The sequence below is a fragment of the Triticum urartu genome, chromosome 7A (assembly GCF_056163025.1).
Source record: "Triticum urartu cultivar PI428250 chromosome 7A, HENAU_Tu73, whole genome shotgun sequence".
Lineage (NCBI taxonomy): Eukaryota > Viridiplantae > Streptophyta > Magnoliopsida > Poales > Poaceae > Triticum > Triticum urartu.
Genome location: NC_141879.1, coordinates 404436497 through 404463241, shown reverse-complemented (window position 1 = coordinate 404463241; position 26745 = coordinate 404436497). Strand labels below are relative to the sequence as shown.

The 26745-nt window shown below is 50.4% G+C and overlaps 1 pseudogene; it reads right to left on the bottom strand.

Annotated features, from left to right (window-relative positions):
* Positions 1-1195: 1195 nt before the first annotated feature.
* Positions 1196-26745, bottom strand: part of LOC125520108 (uncharacterized) — a 128090-nt pseudogene continuing 102540 nt past the window's right edge.

The following is a 26745-nucleotide window of genomic DNA, read 5'->3' as shown; positions in this document are numbered from 1 at the left end:
CCCATAGACTATTTATACTCCTTCTCCTCCCTCTTTCTAGGGTTAGCATAGGTTTAGTTCATTTGAGATACAGAGCTTTGCTCATCCATTTGATACTTTCTCCTTCGGAGACCGCGACCTCTACGAAGAAGATCCCCCAAATGGGTTCAATACCCCTCATGGGAAGACCCCTCAAGACCTCCTCGTGGAGAAGAACTACTGCCTCTTGTATCGTCCTTTGTTGCGTTTGGATCTTGTATCACTCTTTATGTTCATGGATCTAGCACATGTGTGATTGTTCTCGTTGATTTGAGTGTCTTTCTCTCGTGTTTCCCCCACGTGTTCTTCGTATGATTCTCTCCATTTCGCGAAAGATCGGCTCTAGGGTTTCCACCCTACATCACTTATAAGCAAAAGACAGTTGAGCATGAAAAGAGATGCTTATGCATGAGGATACATGGAATTGGAAACATTTTGCTTGCATGCATATAGGTTGGTGCAAAGTGGTGAATCGTGCCCAAGTGTGCAATCAAGCTAGTGCTCTCCTAGTGTTTGTGCAACACGAGCTTAGTCTTCGTTAGGCAATTTGTATTGCTCATCCCTATAGTTGCACACGCCCCATTATCCCACTGTGTGTTTTTCATTATTGTCCTCCACTATATTTTTGATCACTTGCTTTTCATTTTGAGTTCTTTGGATTTATTTCAACATTTACAATATCTTGGACTTCAATTTTCTTGAATTTTGTGCCACTTGTCCTAACCAAGCCACTCGATAAGCTTTACTTTGTAGGTGTAAGTGAACAAGTCCAGTACCAATTCCACTATTTTTTCATCTCACATTGAGAGACACGAGATACATCCTCAACTTTGGGAAAAAGTATCTTGGTATTGTTTATCTCATTTCCTACTCACTTTTGCTTGAGTCTTGTGATGGATAGGCAGATCACTTCTATTCGATTTACAACCACGACGATGAGCTCGATGCCACGAAAAACTTCATCTACACCAAGATGGATGCTCAACTGGAGGAGCTCAAAGCTCTCATCAACTCAGCATACACAGAATTCTGCAGACTCCTTTTTCTGCATCAAATCAGCATACACATAATTCTCCGAGAAATACCCAAACACTTAGGGGACTAAACAACTTCACAAGCAACATGACCGCAACGACTTCAGACCAGGCTCAACAACTAATTTGCAGTTAACTACAACTCAAGGCTTCGACGAGAACATGTTGGGATAGGAGAATGGATCATCCTCCGATCTCTCAGGCACATGAGATGGTGCATAATCCTCAAAGTCATTCGAAAAGGAGTCCTGATGATCAAATACCAGTTTCTGGGTCACCTCAGTTTGATGATGACTTTCCTCTTGGCTACCATCACTGTGGCTCTCATAAACCCTTGTATTCTTCTTTAGATCGGCGATGCACAGTTTCACAAGGTTTGCAGCAGCACGGGCTGCCGATGCAGCTTGCTTTGCTAATTCAGCAGCTGTTTGGGCTGCTGAAAGCACATCATCCATATCAACATTTTCCCTCCTCTCTATAGGAGAGATCAAATGCACCTGTTCTGGACGCTTCGAGAATATGTTGAAATCTTTAGGTGTTTGGGGAGAGGTCACTTCATCGATTGTCCTTGTGAAGAATTCTTGCTCTGTTGGCTTCACTGGATGAGTTGGAGAATTTACGGGAATCAAGTCACTTCTCTCCATAGAAGAAGCAGAAGCAAATGGTGGGGAAGAGACAAAAGGAACAAATTTCTTCTTTTCATCTGGCAAAGATGGCATATTTGGCTAAGATAATGATGGAGAAACTAAGGCTTCTGAACCTTTTAGATAATTATTATAGAACGCAGCATCAGCTGTTGGATTCTCTTCCAAGTCAGATGGGTTTGAGAATTCATGAGCAGACAACAGTGAGCTTTGTACTTGTGGACCTAAATCTGGGCTTGATTGAGTACCAGAAGCTGCGCAAATTACTGCTTTAGGAACTTCAGGCAAATCAAGCGAGTCCTCATAATCTTCATCAGGTTCGTCAATGGCACTTGCAGCTACTGTTTCCACATGTTTCTCATTTGGAAGTGGTAGCGTTGAACCACTGAAGTAGGTTGGCCCATTCTAATGAAAGGAAACATATTGCAAGGTGAGATTCAAAATAATGAACCAACCACAGTTTCTTGTATGTGAACACTAACCAATAGATCTTCATGGGGTTTAAGATATTCCGTCTCTATTGCTGATGGATCCCAGTCGATCTCATGCTCCTCAGCAATCACCTTCAATAGTTTCATCTTTATATCTACTGGAGGAGGACAGATAGAAAGTAGTTCAATTATCTGCATAGGTATTAATTCGAATTGTTTCATCATCATTCTAATGGTTAAGTAACATAAATAGATTACTTTTTATCATGGAAGTTGGAATATGACCTGCCGGTTGACCCCACAGTCTGGCATAAGCTCTGCAGTTGTAGCAACAAATTATTTCCCATATTTAGTCATAAACATCATTTGGACTTGCATCAGTTCAGGAAAATTTGAACACCTATGAGCAGCAAAATAGATGCTAGATATTGCCTCTTTGAGATCTATAGGGCACTCCCTGAACCAGGAAAAGAAATTGAACAGGTCAGGACCATCAACTTAGTTGCAAGCCTATGGAAACTGTATAACCGCCACATTTGAGTGGATAAAAAACAACAACAAATTGATTAAGGATATACGAAGGATAATTTCGTGCCGGGCCTCCACCTAGCGAATTCAGTTTAGACAAATGGCACTACAAAAAAAGACACATCCGTGACATTTTGGGCCGAACGAAATTTTTTCTGTCATACCTATGACACTTCTAAGACGATAATTGTGACAAAACCCGGTATCATCATAGATGTGGTGGGGTCCTACTTCTATGACAAAAAATCAGGAGAGAAAATGGGCTTTTCGTCCTGGGCGGGCCGGAGACGCATCTGCATGACATTCTTTGGGCCATCCATGATGGAAAAAACTGTGGTAGAAGCCAGGGCGCGGAAAATATCGGGGAGTCCCCGGTTACGGTGGGTGGTCGGGGGCCGAGCGATGCGCGTTTATCTTGTATGTACACGTGTGTGTGCGAGGCGTTGGGCTCTAATTGAACCCGAGCGATTGCACTGCAGGCTACGCGTTACTGAACCCAAGCGATCGATCGATGGCTGTTAACTAAACCCGATCGAGCGATTCCTTCGCTACTAGTGCTAACTGAAGCCGATCGATGCTGCCTCTGGATGAATAGTGAGCATTGCGCGTGGGGGGGGGGGGGTTGGATGAATAGTTCCCGGTGGGGGTGGGTGAACAGGACCCCATGGCGTTGCCTCTGGATGAACAGTACCCCGGTCGATCGAGCCGGTTGGGGCTGGATGAACAGGACCTCGTGGAGGGTCGGATGAACAGGACCACCCCATGGAGGGCAGGATGAACATTAGATGGTGGAGGGAAGGATGAACAGTAGCCCATGGAGGGGTGGTTGAACAGGAGCCCGTGGATGAACAATCGCAGGTGGAGGCTGGAGGAGGTCGACGGTAGATGAACAGTAGCCCGTGGAGGCTGGAGGGGATCGATGGTGGAGGGACACCCGTTTCGACCGTAGCGCTCCAACACAAGTTTGTTTCCTCCGTTTTGCGGTACGCCACACCCCTCCCGATCAACAGGACCCCGTTTCAACCGTAGGAGGTCCGTTTCCTCCATTTTGTGGTACGCCAGACCCCTCCGGATGAACATGATCCTGTTTCGAATGTGGCTAGTCGAACACAAGGCCGTTTCCTCCGTTCCGCGGTACGCCAGGCCTCGTTTCCATTGGCTGTTCCGTCTAAGCCCTCCCGATGAACACAACGACGCATTCCGTTCCGACCTAGCCGGTTGGCTCCCCATGAACACGACGACGACACTGTTTCTCCATTCCGACCCAGCCATGCACACGAGCCCTGGCCGTACGTATGCGCGAGTAGGCGTTTGAGACCCTGCCCGTATGTATGTACGTGGCTGTATTTTCTTTCTTGCACACTGGCCGCTGTACGTACGTGTACATGCTACGTGCGCGCCTCTACTACGACACATGCACGCCTCTACATCAAGCAGTATGTACATACACGTTCGTGACCAGAATGACAACGCTATGTACGCTTTGACCAGGTGGATCCCGACTGTTAGGCACTTCCTTGCGTGCGAAGATGTAGCTGGTGGGTCCCAGCAGTCAGGGGGGCGAATCATTTTTTTTGCCCAGACGCACTTCCTTGCGTGCGAAGATGTAGCTGGTGGGTCCCAACAGTCAGGGGGAAACCTTTTTTTCGTGAAATACGGCGGCAAATCCGGTGGGTCCCCGCTGGCAGGTGGAGGAATAATTATTTTGCACGTAATAAGGAGGCACTTCCTTGCTGCGGCCGTGGACCCAGCTGCCAGCCTCTCCACGTACAGTCCATGTCCGATGGAAGCCGTTCCTTGACCACGTTGACCACGCCGCGCCGAGAGCACCAGGGCGGTGGACGACGGCGAGGCCTAGGAAGGGGACGACACGGAGCCGGGGAAGACGCGGCAGAGGATGCCCACGCGTAGAGGAGTATGAGGGTTCACTGGTTCTCTGCGGCGTGAGGCTGCCGTCACCGCAGAATAACAGAGGGTGTGGGTGAGTAGAGGGATGGCCTGGCCAGCCGTGGGAGTAGTAGGGGGCGGTGAGGCCTCCGCCGCATCGCAGCCGGCCAGGGGAGGCAGGAGCACGAGGCACGACCGATGCTGGTTTGGGCGACTGGAGCAAGAAGACAGAGGTTGAAGAAGCACTATAGCCGTTGGATGGACATCGTACAGTCAGTGGAGCTAGAATCATGCATATTGACTAAGTTGACAAAGCCCTCCGTCCCCATCAACTTAGTAGGCCCACAAGTCAGCCTACCACTATACTGGGTCCTAGGTAGCAGGGGGAGTATTCATTTTTTATGCGTAATATGGAGGCACTTCCTTATGTGTGAAGATATAGCTGGTGGGTCCAAGCTGTCAACGGCGGTAACATTTTTTTCACGAAATACAGAGGCCCTTACGGTGGGTCCCAGATGTCAGGTGGAGGAATCATTATTTTGCACGTAATAAGGAGGCATTTCCTTGCGCGTGGCCGTGAACCCAGCTATCAGCCTCTCCACATACAGTCCACTTCAGATGCATGTCGGTCGTTGACCACGTTGACTAGGCCGCGCCGAGAGCACCAGCGCGGTGGACGACGGGGAGGCCTAGGAAGGGAACGACACGGAGATAGGGAAGACTCGGCAGTTGTTTCCCACGCAAAGGGGAGTATGAGTGTACGAGGGTTCACTGGTTCGTCTGCCATCGCTGGAGAATAACAGCAGGTGTGGGTGAGTAGAGGGATGGCTAGGCCAGCGATGGGAGTACGGTGGGGCGGTGAGGCCTGCGCGGCAGCAGAGCCGGCCGCGGGGAGGAGGGAGCAGGCAGTCCCACCGGCGCTTGTTTGAGCGGCTAGAGCAGGAAGAGCAGAGATTGAAGAAGCACGACGGCCGTTGGATGGAAATCCAACAACCACTGCTTGTGCGTTAACCTTCTTTTAGGAAAGCCTCAAATCTGTGGAAAACAGCATACAACCCATCTGCCATTATTTCTAATAATTTACAGCCCATTTGCTAATTCTTAAGGTTTTTCTGGAGCCCATATTCTTTTTGTTAGCATTACAGCCCATATTGTGGCCACGGTTAAAAAATTATACGAAACTTTGCATATTTTGGTGCGGTTCGAACTGTTTTTAATCCCGAAATTTCGAGTCACATTCAAATTGATTTTAAAAGTAAATGTATATCAATATGAAATCCAACAAATTGTCCACACATAAAAAACAATGCAATTTAAAATCTTGAAATGAAAAAAAGAAATTTGAAACTAATTGCCGGTTTAATGTGTTTTAAAAATGTACAGCCCATTTCTCATTACTGATAGGCCATTTTCTCGGCCAGCCGAATGAAGCTCTCCTCGTCTTGAAAGATTTGCAGCCCGACAGGACTGGCAAAGCGACTTACTTGGCAAATCACAAAAAAACTGGGCTGTGGCCGTGGACCCAACTGTCAGCCTCTCCATGTACAGTACTCTTTCGATGGAAGTCGGTCGTTGACCACATTGACCACGCCACGCCGAGAGCACCAAGGCGGTGGACGGCGGCGAGGACTAGGAAGGGGAGGACACGGAGCCGGGGAAGACGCGGCAGCGGATGCCCACGCGGAGAGGAGTATGAGGGTTCACTGGTTCGGCTGCGGTGTGAGGCTGCCGTCGCCGTAGAATAACAGTGGGTGTGGGTGAGTGGAGGGATGGCCTGGCCAGCGGTGGGAGTAGTATGGGGGCCGTGAGGCCTCCACGGCAGCACAGCCGGCCACGGGAGGCAGGAGCAGGCGGCACGACCGGCGCTGCTTTGGGCGGCTGGAGCAAGAGGACCAGAGGTTGAAGAAGCACTATGGCCGTTGGATGGACATCGTACAGGTACTGGAGCTAGAATCGTTCATATTGACTAGTTGACAAAGCCCTCTGTCCCCGTCAACTTAGTAGGCCCACAAGTCAGCCACCCACTATGGTGGGTCCCAGCTAGCAGGGGGTATTCATTTTTTTGTGCGTCATAAGGAGGCACTTCCTTGCGTGCTAAGATATAGCTGGTGGGTCCGACCTGTCAGCGGGGGGAACATTTTTTCCGCGAAATACAGAAGCCCTTCTCGTGGGTCCTAGCTGTCAGTTGCAGGAATCATTATTTTGCGCGTAATAAGGAGGTATTTCCTTGCGTGTGGCCGTGGACCCAGCTGTCAGCCTTTCCATGTACAGTCCACTTCCGATGGATGTCGTTCATTGAACACACTGACCAGGCCGCGCCAAGAGCACCAGGGCGGTGGACGATGGCGAGGCCTAGGAAGGGAACGGCACGGAGGCAGGGAAGACTCGGCAGTTGTTTCCCACGCGGAGGGGAGTATGACTGTACGAGGGTTTACTGGTTCATCTGCCGTTGCCAGAGAATAACAACAAGTGTGGGTGAGTAGAGGGATGGCTAGGCCAGCGATGGAAGTAGGGTGGGGCGGTGAGGCCTGTGCGACAGCATAGCTGGCCGCGGGAGGAGGGAGCAGGCAGTCCCGCCGGCGCTTGTTTGATCGGCTGGAGCAGGAAAAGCAGAGATTAAAGAAGCACGACAGTCGTTGGATGTAAATACAACAGTCAGTGCTCTCGTGTGCATTATTTCTAATAATGTACAACCCATTTGCTAATTCTTAAGAATTTTTTTGGAGCCCATCTTCTTTTTGTTAGCATTACACCCCATATTGTGGCCACGGTTAAAAAGTATATGATTTTTTTGCATATTTCGGCGCGGTCAACTGTTTTTAATCCCGAAATATCGATTCACATTCAAACTATTTTGAAAAATAATTTGTACAAATATAAAATCCAAATAATTGTCCACGCATGAAAATCAATGGAATTTAAAATCTTGTAATGAAAAAATTGAAACTAATTCCTGGTTTGATGTGTTTTAAAAATGTACAACCCATTTCTGGGCAAACCGAATGAAACTCTCCTCGTCTTGAAGATTTGCAGCCCAGCAGGGCTGATAAAGAAAGTAGGCCTCGTTTGGGTATTTCTTTAAAAACAAATAGAACTGGGCTAGCCATTTTCAGCAAGAAAAAACACAACTGGGCTCATGATGTGGTAAACATAGATTAAACCCTGGCTAGACGGGCCACAGCCCCCGCACAACCCCGTTGTTACCCCGATCCGTCGCTAAAACTAGTATAAATAACAACTGCTTGTTCCTAAAAAAAACTGCGCGACCTGCTAGGTCCCTGGTGTCAGCCGCTCGTAGTGTAATTCTCTCGTTTATTGACTACGTAAACAATGGCGTGAGCCCCAGATGTCCAACCATTAGGAGGAACCATATTTTTGGGCTTGTAATATAGAGACACTTGCTTGCGTACTGCCATGACGCTGGTGGGTCTCTACTGTCATCCTCTCCACGTACAGTCATCTCCTTGTTCCTCTCGGTTGTTGACGACGTTGACAACGCAAGAGGGTGGTGCACCGCGCACGGCGAGCGAACCAAGGCCGCAAGGCGGAGGATGATGGCGAGGCCTCGGACGGAACGAATAGGAGCCGTGGAAGATGCGCCGGTCCAGTCGCAGGCGAAGGGGAGTACGAGGGTTGATTGGTTCGGGTGCGGGTGCGTGTTGGGGCTGACGTCGCCAGAGAATAACAGGACGTGTGGGGAAATAGAGGGAGAGACTGGCCAACATTGGAGGGTACGTACGGTAGGGCGGCGGAGGCACAGCCAGCCATGGGAGGTGGGAGCAGGCGGAGCCGACGGGGTGGTTTGGTTTGGGTGGCTGGAGGAAGAAGAAGACAAGAGATAGAAGATACACGACAGATGTTGGATGTCAATCCAACGGCCGGTAGGCAGAATCGTTTGTTGACTGGCTAGTAAGTTGACACCACCTTGGATAGGCTATTTCCTCGTGGGTCCCAAATGTCAGAATCGAAATATGTCATGGTCATGCAGCCCTTCCTATGAAAATTTACAGCCCATTTGATGTGCTAGTTGGAAATAAGTTTGTGGGTGTTGGTGGGGGCTAATCACTTGGCTTCTGTAATGCACAGTGAGCTCAAGCAACCGACGAGAGTGATGTTATTTCCCTTGGTTGGGATTTGTTAGTTGTTACAATATTTCACTCTAAATTAAACGACTGGCAAGCCATTTGCCTTGCTTCAAAGAAAATATGACAGTCACAACCGAGTTGAAAAGGGCAAGAAGATCTAACTCCAGCTTACAAACTGTACAAAAGCATGAGGGTTAATTGTTCATCAGGTTTACAAAAAAACCCAGGTTGAAAAGGGCAACAACATCCAACTCCAGCACTGTTTTTGGCAGTCACAGTCAAATTGTTCGGTCAGGTCCATAGAATGAACATCCCGGGTCGTAAAATTTACTGGATTATGACCACAATATGGTGTAAATAGAAGCCCAACACGTTCAGAAGATCTTTTGCCCACCTGAAACTCCTCTTTTGCTCTTCCACATACCCATCCGTCAAAACCATGCTGCTGATAAACTTAAGCCTAATGGACAATAGTAACCTCGCATTCAGCAGGAAGAATGTGACAAATCTAGTGTTTGCACGGTTGGCTACATATTGTTCTAGCATTATTGTCTTCAATCGAATCTCATGAGAAGTGAGAAAATCCCAATGCTTACGCATCCATCATTTGGTTATAACTTTCTTACCCCGTCCTATTGCCTAAATAGACATGAAGATCGAAAATAGTTAAGGTCTAAAAAAAGGAGTGTCGAAAGAGCGACAGCTAAACGGTTAATTCTAGTACACTATATGCGGGCTTCCAATGTGCGTGAAATTATCACCTTTATAGACAACTTCTCCAGACATGGAAAGCATTGCAGCAAGCCAATAATCTTGTTCAGATCAAAACTATTCATTTGGATATATAAGATCTTGACAGAATCCAGCACCATTGACATGCCATCCATGGAGAAACTCTTCATTGAGCATGGAACATAATATTAGTACAAAATGTGTACTCCAAGATGACATATAACTTATGCGTAGAAATTTAAAATGCAGCTTATGGTAACAAGTGTAGATGATAATGTAAAGTACCTGAAGAACTGTGGAGCCAAACACCATATTGAAATGAGCACAGAGATCATGTATTACACCCAAGGTCTCTAGTTTAGGCGCAGAGAGGACTGTTATTTGCAACGGTGAATAACTAGAATCAATGATCAACCTTTGAAGTGAAGGGGAATCTTGGATGATGAGCTGCCTTCCGTCAAAACAAATTCCAATTCTCACAAGGTTAGGCGACTTTATTTGGAGACAACCGATTCTAACTGTGAAAACAAGCACCAAGCACTCCAGGGCAGGGCAACTGGAGTGGATGATGCTGTGCAATGAGGCCTCCGATATACGAACCCGCACAAGTGAAAGTTTCTTCAGAAATGAGAGTCGAAGGTTTAGTACCAGATTGTCTGGTAGGTCGCACAGTGCAAAGGTGGCGGTGTGGAGAGAGGAGGAAAACCACGAGATGGACATCGGTGCTGAGGGCACAGGTAGATGTCGTTCGGTATCTGGTAGGTGTTCTCCACGGGAATAGTAGAACTCAAGCAGTTGTAGTTCTATGAATTCAGGGGATTTCAGCCAGGCGTCCGCCATGCAGGGCATGGTATGCTTGCTCAGGTAGCATGCCGGGATGCACAGGCTTTGAACGGAGCCCTGGTGGGAGGAGATGATGGCTCTGGGTATTTCAAAATCATTGAAGAGAGGTAGCTGACGATAGTTGAGATTAAAGGGCACGGTGCGCCACCGAATTGAGAGGAGTTGGGTGCGGCAACAATCCTTGGTGGGAAGAAGCGAGATGATCTCCCCAAGGACAGCGTCCGGGAGATTGCTGATGCGCTCCACCCGAGATTCTACGGGTTCCTGGGATTCGATGGGGGCGGGGTTGCCGCTTCTCCCCGCGCTGCGGGGTGCGGGATCTACAACAGGCATCACCGCTGGCGGGAGCCTCATCTTCTTGGCGCTGGGGTCAGCCGACTCCATTTTCCTTGAGGGCGTCGCATCATGCTCACGGATTTGAGCAGAGTAACGAATGACGATCCTAGTTGTAGTGTGAGTGAAGAAGAAGGGGAGCTGGGGTTTTTCCTGTAATAGTAAGGAAGAAGGGGAGCTGGGGTTTTCTGTAGGAGTGAGGTGAGGAATTTGGGGGTACGAGTGGAGCGAGCTGACGAGGTGGGTGGGAGCGAGGAGGAAGAAGAACACCCAGGTTTTTTGGGGGGGCGGTGTGCTGGGTGTGGGTAGCGCCTCTCATTCAGTAAATATATGGACTTTTGAATTGATTTTAATATTTACTAGGGTGGATGGGCTGTTTTGTCTTGGGCCCAGAGAAACAATTACTACTAGTACAGTGGAGACACTCTACAGCTACCCAGAAAAACAATTACTACTAGTACAATGGATACAATACCGCTTCTGGCTCCTCCTAGGTCATCGAAACGCCTCCCTCTCCTAAATGCCGTTATACTTTTGTTCACCAACATGCGGGCCATGCAGCACGTGGGCCCAAATGCCATCCACCAAATTAGAAGGCAGTATGCAGGCGGAGAGTCACCCCGGTCGTTCCGCGGCAATAACGAGCCATCATATCACAAAACCCCACCTCCCCGCAGTCTAAGTTTGATGGACGAAGCAACCATCATTTCACTCTTCGCCGAATCCCCTTCTCCCTCACCGTCTTCAAGAAAGGCAACACTCGCATCTGCCACTGTTCTTCTCTCCCAACGAAGGGAAGGTAAGCGGATCCGTGATGTTGGTATATTTTCCTCCAGAGAAAAAAAAGAACTTTTGCAAAGTAGTAACCGATCCTCACTCTCTTTTTTGTTTCATTGTCATTGCGATTGTGTTTTCCTTTCAGTGGTCTCCTAGCATTCGTCAGTTTCATGATGGACCAAGGAGAACCAGACAAAGATTTGCCGATATTGGGGCAGACGCGGGAGGCTGATCCCCACGAGACAGAGAGCTCCAAGAAGATGGAGGCAGCCACTGAGCTGACCCCAGATACGCTCACGACCACTACTGAGATGGTCAACGCCCCGTTTGAGGTTACAGCCCCCGTGGCACTGTAGGAGCAGTTTTCCCCCTTCGAGGATGTGTCCCCCCCGCTGAGCTGCCCAAGGTGATTTTCTTCTTTGCCGATCTCGATTGTGGTTTTTCATCTAAGTATGTGGTGATGAATAATGCAAAATTTTATTAGGTTCGATGCCATGCTATACATAGTGGTTTAAATAACTTGTGTTTCTTATACTGGAAAGTAATTCAGAATTTGTTTCTGTTTCAATTAGAGCCCTGATGCAGGATTGTGTGTTTGTACATGTCACTCGCTATGAGGCGGATGACCTGAATATACGCACTGGGAAAACAGAGTTTTTAGGCTGTTGGATCCTGGAAGCCATTTGCGCTTATACCAATGAAGAGTTGTATTCCAGCCTCACTGTTGTCAGGCGTGTTGTCCAGGGTGTACTGAAGCACAAGAAGTTCAAAGCTACTCCTTCGTTTGTGAGGCATACTATTTTTGTCAAGCTTACGCAGGAAGATGACGTGGCATGCCTCCACAAACAAGTTTATGAGTGGCAAGGCCACAAGGTTTTCTTCATGAAGGTTCACAGGATTGTGCTGCTGCCGGACGTCCTCGATGATGTTCATGGCAAGGTCCGTCTTGTGTCCAGCCCAAATTAGATCGAGGCATGAAATACTTGCCCCAGCTAGTGTTTAATAGTAGTTTGGATTCTGTCTAGTTATCCGAACCTTGCCTATTATCGAGCCCTCTGGGGCTAGTACACTATTTGAATCCGTCTATGGGAACTGCTGCTACTTTTGTGTGCCCGTGAATCATCATAATTGTTGCCGAAACAGATGCGTCCTCACTAGTTTTATCATACGAGCAGTGTGTGTTTTGATGAAATAGAGTACTCGTTTGAGAACTGTGCGCCGACGTATACATAAGTACTTGTAAACACTGTTGGTGCTACCCCACTTGTAAGTAGTTGTGCAAAACATGGCACATTGGCTTAGCTCGCTTCAACACTAGGCTATCGACAAACTGACAATCAAGAATCTGCTGTCTGACATATAAGCAACCATGTATCTTGTTACAGTGGTTCATGCAATTAACTGAGGCCACAATGCAAATTCGAAATGTTCACACGCTAGTCCAGCGTTCATGTGGAACACTCACATTAAACTCGGCTTCGTAAAAAACTTGAAAAGCATAAGTTAAGAAATTTTATACATCTCAATGATTCATAGAACATAACAAACATATACTAGTTCACAACAAAAGACAAAGTTGTGAGAAGGTTTACAAATCAGGTAAAAACAAGCAAGGCTTCTCTGAGCAAAGGGCCTCCCGGCAGGCTTAAATTTCCTGGAGTTCACTCTAGTTTTTTCTTGTTGCCACCATCCAGGGTTAGGTTCTCTCATTCCAGAATAACCAATTATAGTTGTGTTCTCAGCTGGAATGCTGAACTGAACCATGTAGTGTACTGACCAGCTGAAATTCTTGTGCATTCCATTAAATTTAAGCACCGTTATTTGCAGAAATAAGCAGACCACAATGCCTCTAGTCCGTGCACCTGTCCAAAAAACCGCCATGCATCCGTGCCAGCTAGTCCTCGGTCCATGGATGAACTGGTAGAAAGTGCATTGCGGACTAGGATGCAGTTGTTTTCGCTCGTCCCTGCACTGCAATCAGGAAGTAAAACGTACAAATCAACTTCTTTTATATTGCGTTGGTCATTCTACCTAGTAACTACCAATGCATGAATACCTAGAAGACGGGTGGTTAGACGACGACAACGACGGATAGCCATCTCATTTTGAGCAGTTCTACTAAAATTGAGGTGTGTGCTTTTGATTGCGCAGATAGAAATGATATAGAGACAGACTGTCGGCGTCCTGGGAACGGGGGTCCCTAGACTTGCCTGCCTGCGGCCCGCTGCGTGGCTGAGCCAGTAGGCCGTACGGCCCATCTTCACCAACAAGGCACCCAAGACCCTCGCGATGGGCCGAGCCTCGCGAGGCGGACGACACGAGACCTTCTCTGGAGCGGCCTAGTCAGGCAGGCTCACAAGGAGCGGAGATATCAAGGCGAGCCGAACCTCACGAGGCTCTCGTGACGTGAGCCATGACGATCGACACCAGGCGGGCGCCAGGCGGGCGCCAGTGCACGCAGCGTCCTTGTTTCCTCTTTGATGCTAAGGAAACTAGCGCAGGCGAGGAGTACCAAGGCATCAGGCAAAGGTTGCCATTTTGGTGCAACAAGACCAAGACCAGAAGGACGGCAAGACGGAGGTCATCGTGGAGCCCAAGACGGCGTCACCACCAGAGCCTTTCACAGGCGCAGACCACCTTTGTCAGGATGGCCTGTACTAGCTGTCCCCCTTCAAATTAGCCCACCGTTGTTGGCTCCCTTCCCGCTCAATATTTGGGAAGAGGACCAGGGCCTCTATAAGTAGGGCTAGCCACCACCATAGAAAAGGGGGCAAGGACGAGAGGACGACATCTTAGATCACTCTCTCACCCGCACAAGCTAGCCACGCACAAGAACACCTCAACCTCAGGAGGTTGTTCTTCCCCTTGTATTGTTCATCATCATCCCAAGAGGCAATCCACCATCTTAGATCACTCTCTCATCTTGTGTCTTTCTGTGTTGCGAGTTCGCCAAGTTCGTCCGCGAGATCTTAGCGAGCTAGGGCGTAGATCGGTAGGAGGGAAAGACTTCGTGCGCACCCCAGTGTTCGAACCTTAAGGGTTTGCCGGAACCCCACATCCGACATTTGGCACGCCAGGTAGGGGTGCGCCGAAGCTTTCCTTCCGTCAGTTCGTTGCTCCACCGCTCCATCGTCTCCATGGCGGACGCTCGCCGCGCTCGAGCTGAGCGTCGGGCTGCTCTCACCACCCGTGTTGCCCAAACATCTCCCATTGGCGGGCCACCACGTCGTTCTCCATCCCCCACCGCCAATGCTGCCACCGGCCCAGTGGGGAACGAGCAGCAAGCGTCTTCGCTGCATCCTTCGGTGCGGCAGGACGGCCGCACCGCCACTCCATCACTGACCCTAGCCAGTTCTTCGTCTCACGCACACCGCGCTCCCATGGAGGCGCGGGCCGCACTCCTCGCCGCAAACAAGCTCCTGCGCTACCGCCCAGTCGACGACCTCTACGAGGAGTGGCTCGACCGCGTCGCCGAGCTCGTCCGCGCCGCAGGGGGCTCCCCGGCGCCGTCCCTCTCTTGGCCTCACCCTCAGCCAGCCACGGGCGACGAGGCCCGAGGCGCGCCTCCACCACCCTAGCCCAAAGACGGTGCCTTGGCACCAAGGCGCGCGGCCCTACGATGCGATCTTCCACGACCGGTGCCCGCGCGTGAAGAGAGAAGCTGCCAAGAAAACCCACGACCGCGAGAAGCTACACCCGCGCTTCCCGCATCGCCTCGTCAGGACCGTGCGCCGCTTGCGGCGGCGCCACGCGGACCTCGACAAGACCAAGCTCCACCTCCGAGGCGGGCCCCAGTAACCACGGCCGGCTGCCGCGCCTTCACCCCCGAGCTCCACAGCGACGCCTGGCCAGGCAAGTTCAAGCCGGACCTGCCTCCTCGCTACGACGGCACCGCCGACCCCGCAAAGTTCCTGCAGCTCTATGAGCTGAGCATCAAAGCAGCCAACAGCGACGAGAAAGTCATGGCCAACTAGCTCCCCATGGCCCTCGCCGGTGAGCCACGTGCCTGGATGCTCAACCTTCCCAGATCCATGGTGGCATCTTGGGAGGAGCTTCGCGACCTCTTCACTGCTCGCTACGTGGTGTCGGCAGACCACGCAGTTGCGGCCCTGCTGGGCGGCTCTCAAGCACCACCGTCGGACCGCCACGCCAAGCCGTTCCTCCGCCATATCGGGGCCACCTCCAGGCGCCCGGGGGCTCCGCCGGGTTGGGCTGCGCCAGAGGCCGACCTTACCTTCGGCTCAGAAGACCACCCCGACTCCACCGCCGGCTCCGGAGTGCTTCCGATGCTCTGCACTCCCACCATCTGCAACGTGGCCGCCACCAAGACCCTCATCGACGGTGGTGCCGGCCTCAACTTGCTTTTTGTGGAAGCCTTCAGCCTTCTCCACGTGCCACTCGAGCGGCTCGGCCTCAGTAAGCCCTTCTCAAGAGTGGGTGGTGGAGCTGCCTACTCCCTGGGACAGATCCGCCTCCCTGTCACCTTCGGCACACGCGACAACTACCGCACCGAGCTGGTGGACTTCGACATCGCTCGCATCGGCCTCCTGTACAACGCCATCCTCGGGTACCCGGCTCTCGCTCAGTTCATGGCGGCGACTCACCTGGCTTACAACCTCATGAAGATGCCAGGGAGCAAGGGCGTCCTCACCATCAAGGGGGACACTAAGGAGGCCGTGAAGGCGCTCAGGCTCGCCTTCAAGACCGCGACAGTAGCACAACCCACCGACGCCGGTGCCCCCGCGGCCAGGGAGGCCGCGCCCACCAAGAAGAAGCATCTGTTCACCCAAGACAAGGCGAAACCAAGCTGGTACCGGCCAGCGAGGACGGGCCTTTAGGAGCCACCTTTACCATAGGAGCCGGTCTCGACCGGGAACAAGAAGAAGCTCTGGTGAGGTTCTTGTGTGCGAACAAGGAAATATTCGCATGGGAGCCAAATCAGTTGGTAGGGGTCCCAAGGGAGGTGATCCAGCATCGTCTAAGGGTATGCCCCAATGTCCGCCCCGTGGAGCAACGAGCGAGACGGCAGTCCACTGAGAAGCAAGCCTTCATCGTCCAAGAGACACGCAAGCTGGAAGCGGCAGGTGCCATCCAAGAGGTCCGGTACCCCGAATGGCTGGCGAACCCTGTCGTGGTGCCGAAAAAAGGCGGGAAGGAACGGATGTGCGTCGACTTCACCAATCTTAACAAAGCCTGCCCTCAAGACCCGTTCCCACTCCCGCGCATCGACCAGATTGTTGACTCCACCGCCGAGTGTGACCTGCTGTGCTTCCTGGACGCGTTCTCAGGGTATCATCAAATCAAGATGGCGGTGAAAGATGTGGAGAAGACGGCCTTCCTGACACCATGTGGGGTGTACTGCTACACCTGCATGCCCTTCAAGCTGCGCAACGCGGGCGCGACCTTTCAGCGGTTGATGCACATCGCTCTAGGGTGGCAGCTCGGGAGGAACGCTGAGGCTTACGTCGATGACATAGTGGTCAAGTCTCGCGAGGCAAGGACATTGATTCAAGACTTGGAGGAGACCTTCGAGAGCCTGCGCCAAGTGAACATAAGGCTCAACCCGGAGAAGTGCGTGTTCAGTGTCCCCTCCGGCAAGCTGCTGGGATTCCTTGTATCCTACAGAGGGATCGAGGCGAACCCGGAGAAGGTCAAGGCTATCGAGGACATGAGCCCGCCGCAGACCCTCAAAGAGATGCAGAAGCTAGCTGGGCGGGTGACCGCGTTAGGGAATTTCATCTCCAAACTAGGAGAGCGCACCTTACCATTCTTCAAGCTCATGAAGAGGAAGGGCCAGTTCGAGTGGATCCGGAGGCCGACCGTGCCTTCCAAGACCTCAAGAAATACCTTACAACCCCCCAGTGATGGTGGCACCACGACCCCTCGAGCCTACGGTACTCTACCTTGCTGCCACCCCGTATTCCGCAAGCGCGGCGTTGGTGGCGGTTCGGGAGGAGCACCAAGTCAAGGGTGCGCCCCGCCAGGCCAAGGCTGAAGTAGCGCGGGGTCAGGAAGGCACAGAAAGGCATCAGCGGTGGAAGAAAAAGCTCAGCAGGGCGGCGTCGCAGAAGCTCCTGAGGACACCAGGGTCTCAGGGATCCTTCCACCTCAGGATATGTCTTGATGTCCGCAGGACCCGAGCCTCGATAGCATGCCAGCCCTCATCGAACACCCAGTGTACTTTGTCAGCACCGTACTGCGAGACGTGAGAGCACGCCACCCCATGCCCTAGAAGCTCCTGCTCGCACGCCTGGTGGCCTCACGCAAGCTGCGACACTACTTCCAGGGCCACTCCATCAAGGTTGTCTCAGCCTACCCACTAGAAAGGATACTTAGGAGCCCTAACTCAGCTGGAAGGGTCGCAGAGTGGAACATCGAGTTGCAAGCATTCCAGTTGGAGTTCAGCACCAACAGGGTCATCAAGGGGGCCGCACTTGCTGATTTTGTGGCAGAATGGACGGATGCCCTGACACTTGAAGAAAGAGAAGACAGGTCCACCTCCCCAGGAAGTGAGGCTCCGGACGGTTGGGTCATGCATTTCGATGGCGCCTTCGCACACCAAGGCACGGTGGCTGGAGCAGTGCTAATCTCGCCCACCCAGGACAAGCTCTACTACGCCGTGCAACTCTGCTTTCAGCACGGCAAGAAGGTCTCCAACAACATCGCGGAGTATGAAGGCCTCATAGCTGGCCTGAAGGCTGCAACGGCCCTAGGGGTGAAGCGCCTCACTATCAGAGGCGACTCACAACTCCTCGTCAACTTCTCCAACAAGGTGTACAAGCCGAAGGACGAGCATATGGAGGCCTACCTCGCGGAGGTGCGCAAGATGGAGAAGCAGTTCTCGGGCCTGGATCTGCATCACGTACCCCGGGGCACCAATAAGGAAGCCGACGAAATCGCCCGAAGAGCATCCAAGCAGCAACCGTAGGAGCCGGGCATCTTTGAGTAGCGGCTCTTCAAGCCATCAGCTGCGCCATCTCTTTCAAGCACGACCCAGCCTCGGGAGGAGCTCCCCCAGCCTCCAGCCACGGGAGCCCCGACCTGTGGACCGACCTCCGGAGCTCAGCTGCTCTTGGCGCTTGAACCTCAGGAGGAATGCTGGACCAAGGAATTCAAGGAGTACTTAATGCACAGAACATTGCCCGAAAAGGAAGAGGAGGCGGAGCGCGTGGCCTAGCAAGCCACGGCATACTGTATCCAAGACGGTGAGTTATATAGGAAACGACCGGACGTTGTCACACTGCGCTGCATATCCAGCGACCAAGGAAGGGATTTGCTGATTGACATACACGGCGGGGACTGCGGACACCACTCGTCATCACGGACCCTCATTGGCAAGGTGTTCCGCAGTGGATTCTACTGGCCTACAACACTCAACAATGCAGCCGAGCTGGTGAAGTCTTTCGAATCCTGCCAATTCCACGCCAAGCAAATCCATCAACCAGCTCAGGGCCTTCAAACTATCCCGCTCACATGGCCGTTCGCGGTCTGGGGGCTGGATATCCTAGGCACATTCCCTCGGGCGCCAGGGGGCTACCGTTACCTCTACGTCGCCATCGACAAGTTCACCAAGTGGGTGGAAGTGGAAGCCATCCGTACCATGGCAGCTGGCTCTGCTATCAAGTTCATCAAGGGCCTCGTGAGCCGCTTTGGGGTCCCCAACCGCATCATCACAGATAACGGTTCGCAGGTTACTAGCAACCTCTTCAAAACCTACTGTGCTAACCTTGGAACGAAGATCTGCTACGCTTCGGTGGCCCACCCCAGGAGCAATGGCCAGGCCGAACATGCTAACGCGGAGGTCCTGAGGGGCCTCAAGACCAGGACCTTCAAGAAGAAGCTGGAGGCCTGCGGCAGGGGCTCGCACGATGAGCTCCAGTCCATACTGTGGTCCATCTGGACCACTGCCACCAAGCCAACGGGAGAGACTCCATTCTTCCTCGTCTATAGAGCTGAAGCGGTCCTCCCTCACAAGGTCAAGCATCGCTCCGCACGGGTCCTGGCGTTTGACGAAACGTAGCAGGACGCCATGCGGGGGATGGACCTCGTGTTAGTGGAGGAACATCGCCACGGAGCTGCGCTGCGGGCAGCGAGGTACCAGCAAGCATTGCGGCGATACCACTGCCGCAACATCCGCTCCAGGACACTCGAGACGGGAGACCTAGTCCTGAGGCGGGTCCTCTCCAGGGAAGGGCCGCATAAGCTTTCATCAATGTGGGAGGGCCCATTCAAGGTCGTCCATCTCCAGGCCTGGCGCCGTGCGCCTGGAGACACAAGACGGAGTACTAGTACAAAACGCCTGGAACATCGAGCACCTCTGGAGGTTTTACCCATAAAGCAAGGCCCAAAGCCTAAGAAGCAAGGCCCATAGCCTGAGAAGCAAGGCCCAGAGCCTGTGAAGCAAGGCCCAGAGCCTGTGAAGCAAGGCCCAGAGCCTGTGAAGAAGGCCCGGTGCCTGTGCAGAATCGCCGCCCGTGACACTCTCACGTAATAATGAGTTGGGGCTGTACACGCCTCGGAGTCTCAGGGGTGCCGGCCTCAGGCCCTGGGGCTCCCGCCCATGCCTAGTGGACAGCACTTAGCTCCGCGCTGGTGAGAAGACTTGAAGACTAGATTAGGTGCCGGACGCGGCTTTTCATTTGCTTTCCGTATTTGGCTTCCTTTTCCTTAATCAAAATTTGCTTTTGGCATTCCTTGCTGAGTTGACCCTCTCGCTTCTCGCTGCGTTTTTCGGCTCGGGTTAGCTCGTGTTCTCTCTCTCTCGCATGCCTCACGAGGGGGCTGGGTAGGTGCCCTCGCGATCATTTTCTCCCTTCTCTGCCTTCTCGCGAGCCACCCTTGTTCAAGCCCAAAAGCTGGCATGCCTCTCCTAGTCCGTGCCCCTCGGGTACCGCAATACAAGGCGCCAGGCCAGGACCAGGGCGAACGACAAATCTTTTAAACGCACTCCCTAACGAGCTTTCGCAGTTCCCTAGCAGGTGCAGGCCACCAAGGCAAGATGGGCACGAGGAAATGAGCACCTTGTGAGGAAGAGGGCGTCCCTGATATACCAGGTTAAGTCATCTTTGCACGATATAACGACACAACACGCACAGTGCCATAATCGAGGAACCATAGTTCAATACACGCCCCCCTGGGCCCAAATTGGTTACATTCTTGATGTAGGAAAAAGAGTAAAACAAAAGCAACGTCACAGCAATCTGCGGAGGCAGGCCCCTAGCGGCACCCCAAACCTAGCCGGATCCTTCTTCGCGCTTCACGGGGGCGCGTCGACGGGATGACTCACTGCCGCCTCCAAAGCGGGCGCGGCGGCTGGCCATGGCCACTGGTGCTGGAGCTGTCACTGGAGGAAGAGCCGCCATAGCGGGGCAAGACGCTGATAACCCACAAGTATAGGGGATCGCAATAGTTTTCGAGGGTAAAGTATTCAACCCAAATTTATTGATTCGACACAAGGGGGGCCAAAGAATACTCTCAATTATTAGCAGCTGAGTTGTCAATTCAACCACACCTGGAAACTTAATATCTGCAGCAAAGTATTTAGTAGCAAAGTAATATGATAGTAGTGGTAGCAAAAGGTAACAGTAGTAAAAGTGATGTTTTTGGTATTTTGTAGTGATGATAGCAATAGCAACGGGAAAGTAAATAAGCGAAGAACAATATATGGCAAGCTCGTAGGCAATGGAATTATGCAATGGATCAGTGATGGATCAGTGATGGAGAATTATGCCGGATGCGGTTCATCATGTAATAGTCATAACCTAGGGTGACACAGAACTAGCTCCAGTTCATCAATGTAATGTAGGCATGTATTCCGAATATAGTCATACGTGCTTATGGAAAAGAACTTGCATGACATCTTTTGTCCTACCCTCCCGTGGCAGCGGGGTCCTTATGGAAACTAAGGGATATTAAGGCCTCCTTTTAATAGAGTACCAGAACAAAGCATTAACACATAGTGAATACATGAACTCCTCAAACTACGGTCATCACCGGTAAGTATCCCGATTATTGTCACTTCGGGGTTAACGGATCATAACACATAATAGGTGACTATAGACTTGCAAGATAGGATCAAGAACACTCATATATTGATGAAAACATAATAGGTTCAGATCTGAAATCATGGCACTCGGGCCCTAGTGAAAAGCATTAAGCATAGCAAAGTCATAGCAACATCAATCTCAGAACATAGTGGATACTAGGGATCAAACCCTAACAAAACTAACTCGATTACATGATAGATCCCATCCAACCCATCACCGTCCAGCAAGCCTACGATGGAATTACCCACGCACGGCGGTGAGCATCATGAAATTGGTGATGGAGGATGGTTGATGATGATGATGGCGACAGATTCCCCTCTCCGGAGCCCCGAATGGACTCCAGATCAGCCCTCCCGAGAGGTTTTAGGGCTTGGTGGCGGCTCCGTATCGTAAAACATGATGAATTCTTCTCTCTGGTTTTTTTCTCCCTAAAACACAATATATAGAGTTGGAGTTGGAGTCGGAGGAGCTCTAGGGGGCCCACGAGGTAGGGGGGCGTGCCCTAGGGGGGCAGGCGAGCCCCCCACCCTCGTGGACAGGTGGTGGCCCCCCTGGCCTTCATCTTTTGCAGGTATTTTTTATATTTTCCAAAAAGTTGCTCCGTGAAGTTTCAGGTCATTCCGAGAATGTTTGTTTCTGCACATAAATAACAGCATGGTAATTCTGCTGAAAACAGCGTAAGTCCGGGTTAGTTCCATTCAAATCATGCAAGTTAGAGTCCAAAACAAGGGCAAAAGTGTTTGGAAAAGTAGATACGACAGAGACGTATCAGACGCAGCCGCCCCGAGGGCAGGCTCGCCCCCATCCTCGTCGCGACCGTCCCCGAGGCCGAGCACCTCCTCACCATCGTTCGCCTCGGGGCAGCACCCGGCGCGGCGACCATCTTCCCCAAACACCCTCACGTAGAGGGTCGATTCACCGTATTACTTGAAGTGGAGGGCGCACCGTCAACCCAAGCCGCGCGCATGGGTGAACGTCTACCAACCGTGGGCCAGGGCTATGTTGCCCGTGGCGGAAGTCGCAACTGCAACCCAAGAGGCCTTGCTGCCGCAACCATCCGCCTGGACCGAAGGCCGGCAGCTCGTTGGTGAAGAAGCGCGGAAGTTGGAGCCAGTTGCCGGCCGGGTTCTCCGACCAGATGACAAACTCCGGCGACACTTCCATCGTGTGGAAGCGCGGACCGGGGGGCCGTGCCACCAAAGCACGCCTCCCCTCGTCAGCTAGATCGTCGTGGCTGGGACGACCCGCTCTGTGTGCCGTGGCGCCACTCTGACAGTGGGCCGCGATAGGGGACGCGGTGTGCTTGCGCGGACGGCCACGTCCGCACTTTGGTGCCGGTGAGCCGGGTCCCTCGCGAGGGGCCTTTCCCTTCTCGGCGATAGAGAACTTCCTTCGTGGCGCCATTGGTGGCACAGCGAGCAACGAAGCGAGGAAGAAGAAGCTAGGAGTGGAGCGAGGAAGAAGAAGCTAGGAGTGGAGCGAGGAAGAAGAAGCAGCAAGCGAGGAAGAGATGGGCGACGGGGGCTCCGCCCCTCCCCATTTATAGCAAAAGAAGGCCAACCGACACCTCCCACGACCGCAGGTAATGATGGTTTCCCTTTCATGTCGCAGGGACTCGTCAAGTCATGCAGTCGCCGAGGCAGCATGGGGTCCTTACGGAAACTAAGGTATATCAAGGCCTCCTTTTAATAGAGTGTCGGAACAAAGCATTAACACATAGTGAATACATGAACTCCTCAAACTACGGCCATCACCGGTAAGTATCCCGATTATTGTCACTTCGGGGTTAACGGATCATAACACATAATAGGTGACTATAGACTTGCAAGATAGGATCAAGAACACTCATATATTGATGAAAACATAATAGGTTCAGATCTGAAATCATGGCACTCGGGCCCTAGTGACAAGCATTAAGCAGCAAAGTCATAGCAACATCAATCTCAGAACATAGTGGATACTAGGGATCAAACCCTAACAAAACTAACTCGATTACATGATAGATCCCACCCAACCCATCACCGTCCAGCAAGCCTACGTTGGAATTACTCACGCACGGCGGCGAGCATCATGAAATTGGTGATGGAGGATGGTTGATGATGACGATGGCGACGGATTCCCCTCTTCGGAGCCCCGAACAGACTCCAGATCAGCCCTCCCGAGAGGTTTTAGGGCTTGGCGGTGGTTCCGTATCGTAAAACGCGATGAATTCTTCTCTCTGTTTTTTTCTCCCCGAAACACAATATATAGAGTTGGAGTTGGAGTCGGAGGAGCTCCAGGGGGCCCACGAGGTAGGGGGGCGCGCCCCCACCCTCGTGGACAGGTGGTGGGCCCCCTGGCCTTCATCTTTTGCAGCTATTTTTTATATTTTCCAAAAAGTTGCTCCGTGAAGTTTTAGGTCATTCCGAGAATGTTTGTTTCTACACATAAATAACACCAAGGTAATTCTGCTGAAAACAACGCAAGTCCGGGTTAGTTCCGTTCAAATCATGCAAGTTGGAGTCCAAAACAAGGGCAAAAGTGTTTGGAAAAGTAGATACGACGGAGACGTATCAACTCCCCCAAGCTTAAACCTTTGTTTTTCCTCAAGCAATTCAGTTGATAAGCTGAAAGTGATAAAGAAAAACTTTTACGAACTCTGTTTGCTCTTGTTGTTGTAAGTATGTAAAGCCAGCGTTCAAGTTTTCAGCAAAGATTATAACTAACCACATTCACAATAACTCTTAGGTCTCAAGTTTACTCATATCAATAGCATAATCAACTAGCGAGCAATAATAATAAATCTTGGATGACTACACTTTCTCAAAACAATCATAATATGATATAACAAGATGGTATCTCGCTAGCCCTTTCTGAGACCGCAAACATAAATGCAGAGCACCTTTAAAGACCAAGGACTGACTAGACATTGTAATTCATGGTAAAAGAGATCCAGTCAAGTCATACTCAATGTAAACTAACAATAATGAGTGCAAATGACAGCGGTGCTCTCCAACTGGTGCTTTTTAATAAGAGGATGATGACTCAACATGAAAGTAAATAGATAGGCCCTTCGTAGAGGGAAGCAGGAATTTGTAGAGGTGCCAGAGCTCGGTTTTGAAATAGAGATGAATAATATTTTGAGCGGTATACTTTCATTGTCAACATAACAACCAAGAGATGGCGATATCTTCCATGCTACACACACTATAGGCGGTTCCCAAACAGAATGGCAAAGTTTATACTCCCCCTTCCACCAACAAGCATCAATCCATAGCTTGCTCAAAACAACGAGTGCCTCCAACTAACAAGAGTCCCAGGGGGAGTTTTGTTTGCAATTATTTTGATTTGATTTGCATAAAGCATGTGACTGGGCATCCCGGTGACCAGCCACTTTCTCATGAGTGAGGAGCGGAGTCCACTCCTCTTGAGAATAACCCGCCTAACATGGAAGATACGGACAACCCTAGTTGATACATGAGCTATTCAAGCATACAAAACAGGATATTTATTTGAAGGTTTAGAGTTTGGCACATACAAATTTACTTGGAACGGCAGGTAGATGCCGTATATAGGTAGGTATGGTGGACTCATATGAAATAACTTTGGGGTTTATGGAGTTGGATGCACAAGCAGTATTCCCACTTAGTACAGGTGAAGGCTAGCAAAAGACTGGGAAGTGACCAGCTAGAGAGCGACAACAGTCATGAACATGCATTAAAATTAATCAACACCAAATGCAAGCATGAGTAGGATATAATCCACCATGAACATAAATATCGTGAAGGCTATGTTGATTTTGTTTCAACTACATGTGTGAACATGTGCCAAGTCAAGTCACTTAAATCATTCAGAGGAGGATACCACCCTATCATACCACATCATAACCATTTTAATAGCATGTTGGCATGCAAGGTAAACCATTATAACTCATAGCTAATCAAGCATGGCACAAGAAACTATGATCTCTATTTGTCATTGCAAACATGTTTATTCATAATAGGCTGAATCAGGAACGATGAACTAATCATATTTACAAAAACAAAAGAGGTCGAGTTCATACCAGCTTTTCTCATCTCAACCACTCCATCATATATCGTCATAATTGCCTTTCACTTGCACGACCGAACGATGTGAATATTAATAATAATAGTGCACGTGCATTGGACTAAGCTGGAATCTTCAAGCATTCAATAAACAGGAGAAGACAAGGCAATATGGGCTCTTTTGTCAGATCAACAATTATGCATACAAGAGCCAATTCAACAATTTAATTATGGTCTTCTCCTATCGACCCCCAAAGAAAAGAAAAGAAATAAAACTATTTACACGGGAAAGCTCCCAACAAGCAAAAGAAGAACATGAAATCTTTTTGGGTTTTCTTTTTAGTTACTACTACAAGCATGGAAAGTACACTAATTAAAAGCTACAACTAATTTTTTTGGGTTTTTCTTAAGGTTTATTAAACACACAAGAAGAAAGCATAAAAAGGAAATAAACTAGCATGGATGATACAATGAAAAAGTATGAGCACCGACATGTAGCAATGAGTGTGTGAACATAAATGTAATGTCGGTGAGAAATACGTACTCCCCCAAGCTTAGGCTTTTGGCCTAAGTTGGTCTATGGCCACGGCTGGCCTGGCGGATATCCATAATAATAGCTGGGGTCGTACTGAGAAGAAGAAGAAGACTACGATTGCCACTGGCTGGCAATCATCTCCGGATCCCACTAGTAATTAGACTGTCGTGAAGGATCAACTTGTGGTTCCGGCTCTGGCTCCATGACTGGTGCAGGGTTCCAGTAGGCGTGAATAGCCTCTAACGGAACAGGGTACTGGCCTGCAGATAAATCAAACAAAGAAGGAGCAGGCAGGGTAATAGTCTCAGGATGATGTTTATCAAAGAACAATTTGTATTTAAGCTCTCCTTCCCTATTCTTAACAATAAATTCATGTGCTACCATACTTTTATAATCTAAATAAACACGAGGCAGCACCTTTTCTTCCTTCTCATAATGCCTAATAGGTATGTTAAAATGTGCAGCTAGGCGTGAAGAATAGATGCCTCCAAAGATGGGGCCCTTGGTACGGTTCAGACTTAACCATTTAGCAATAATGCCGCCCACAGGGTTATCACCGTATAAACCGTGGAGCAAAATAATAATATCAGGGACACTAAGGTTTCCACAGTTTCCGCGACCAATTAAACAACGACTAGAAAATAATGCAAAATAGCGTAAAATAGGAAAATATATGCTAGTGATTCGTGCATCGGAAACCTTCCTTGTTTCCCCTACAGTGATAGTATCAATAAACCCATCCACATCCTCGCGATGTGGTTCCTCTGTCTTGCCCTCGAAAGGGACTAAACATACCCAACAAAAATCATAAAGTGACATCTCCTTAT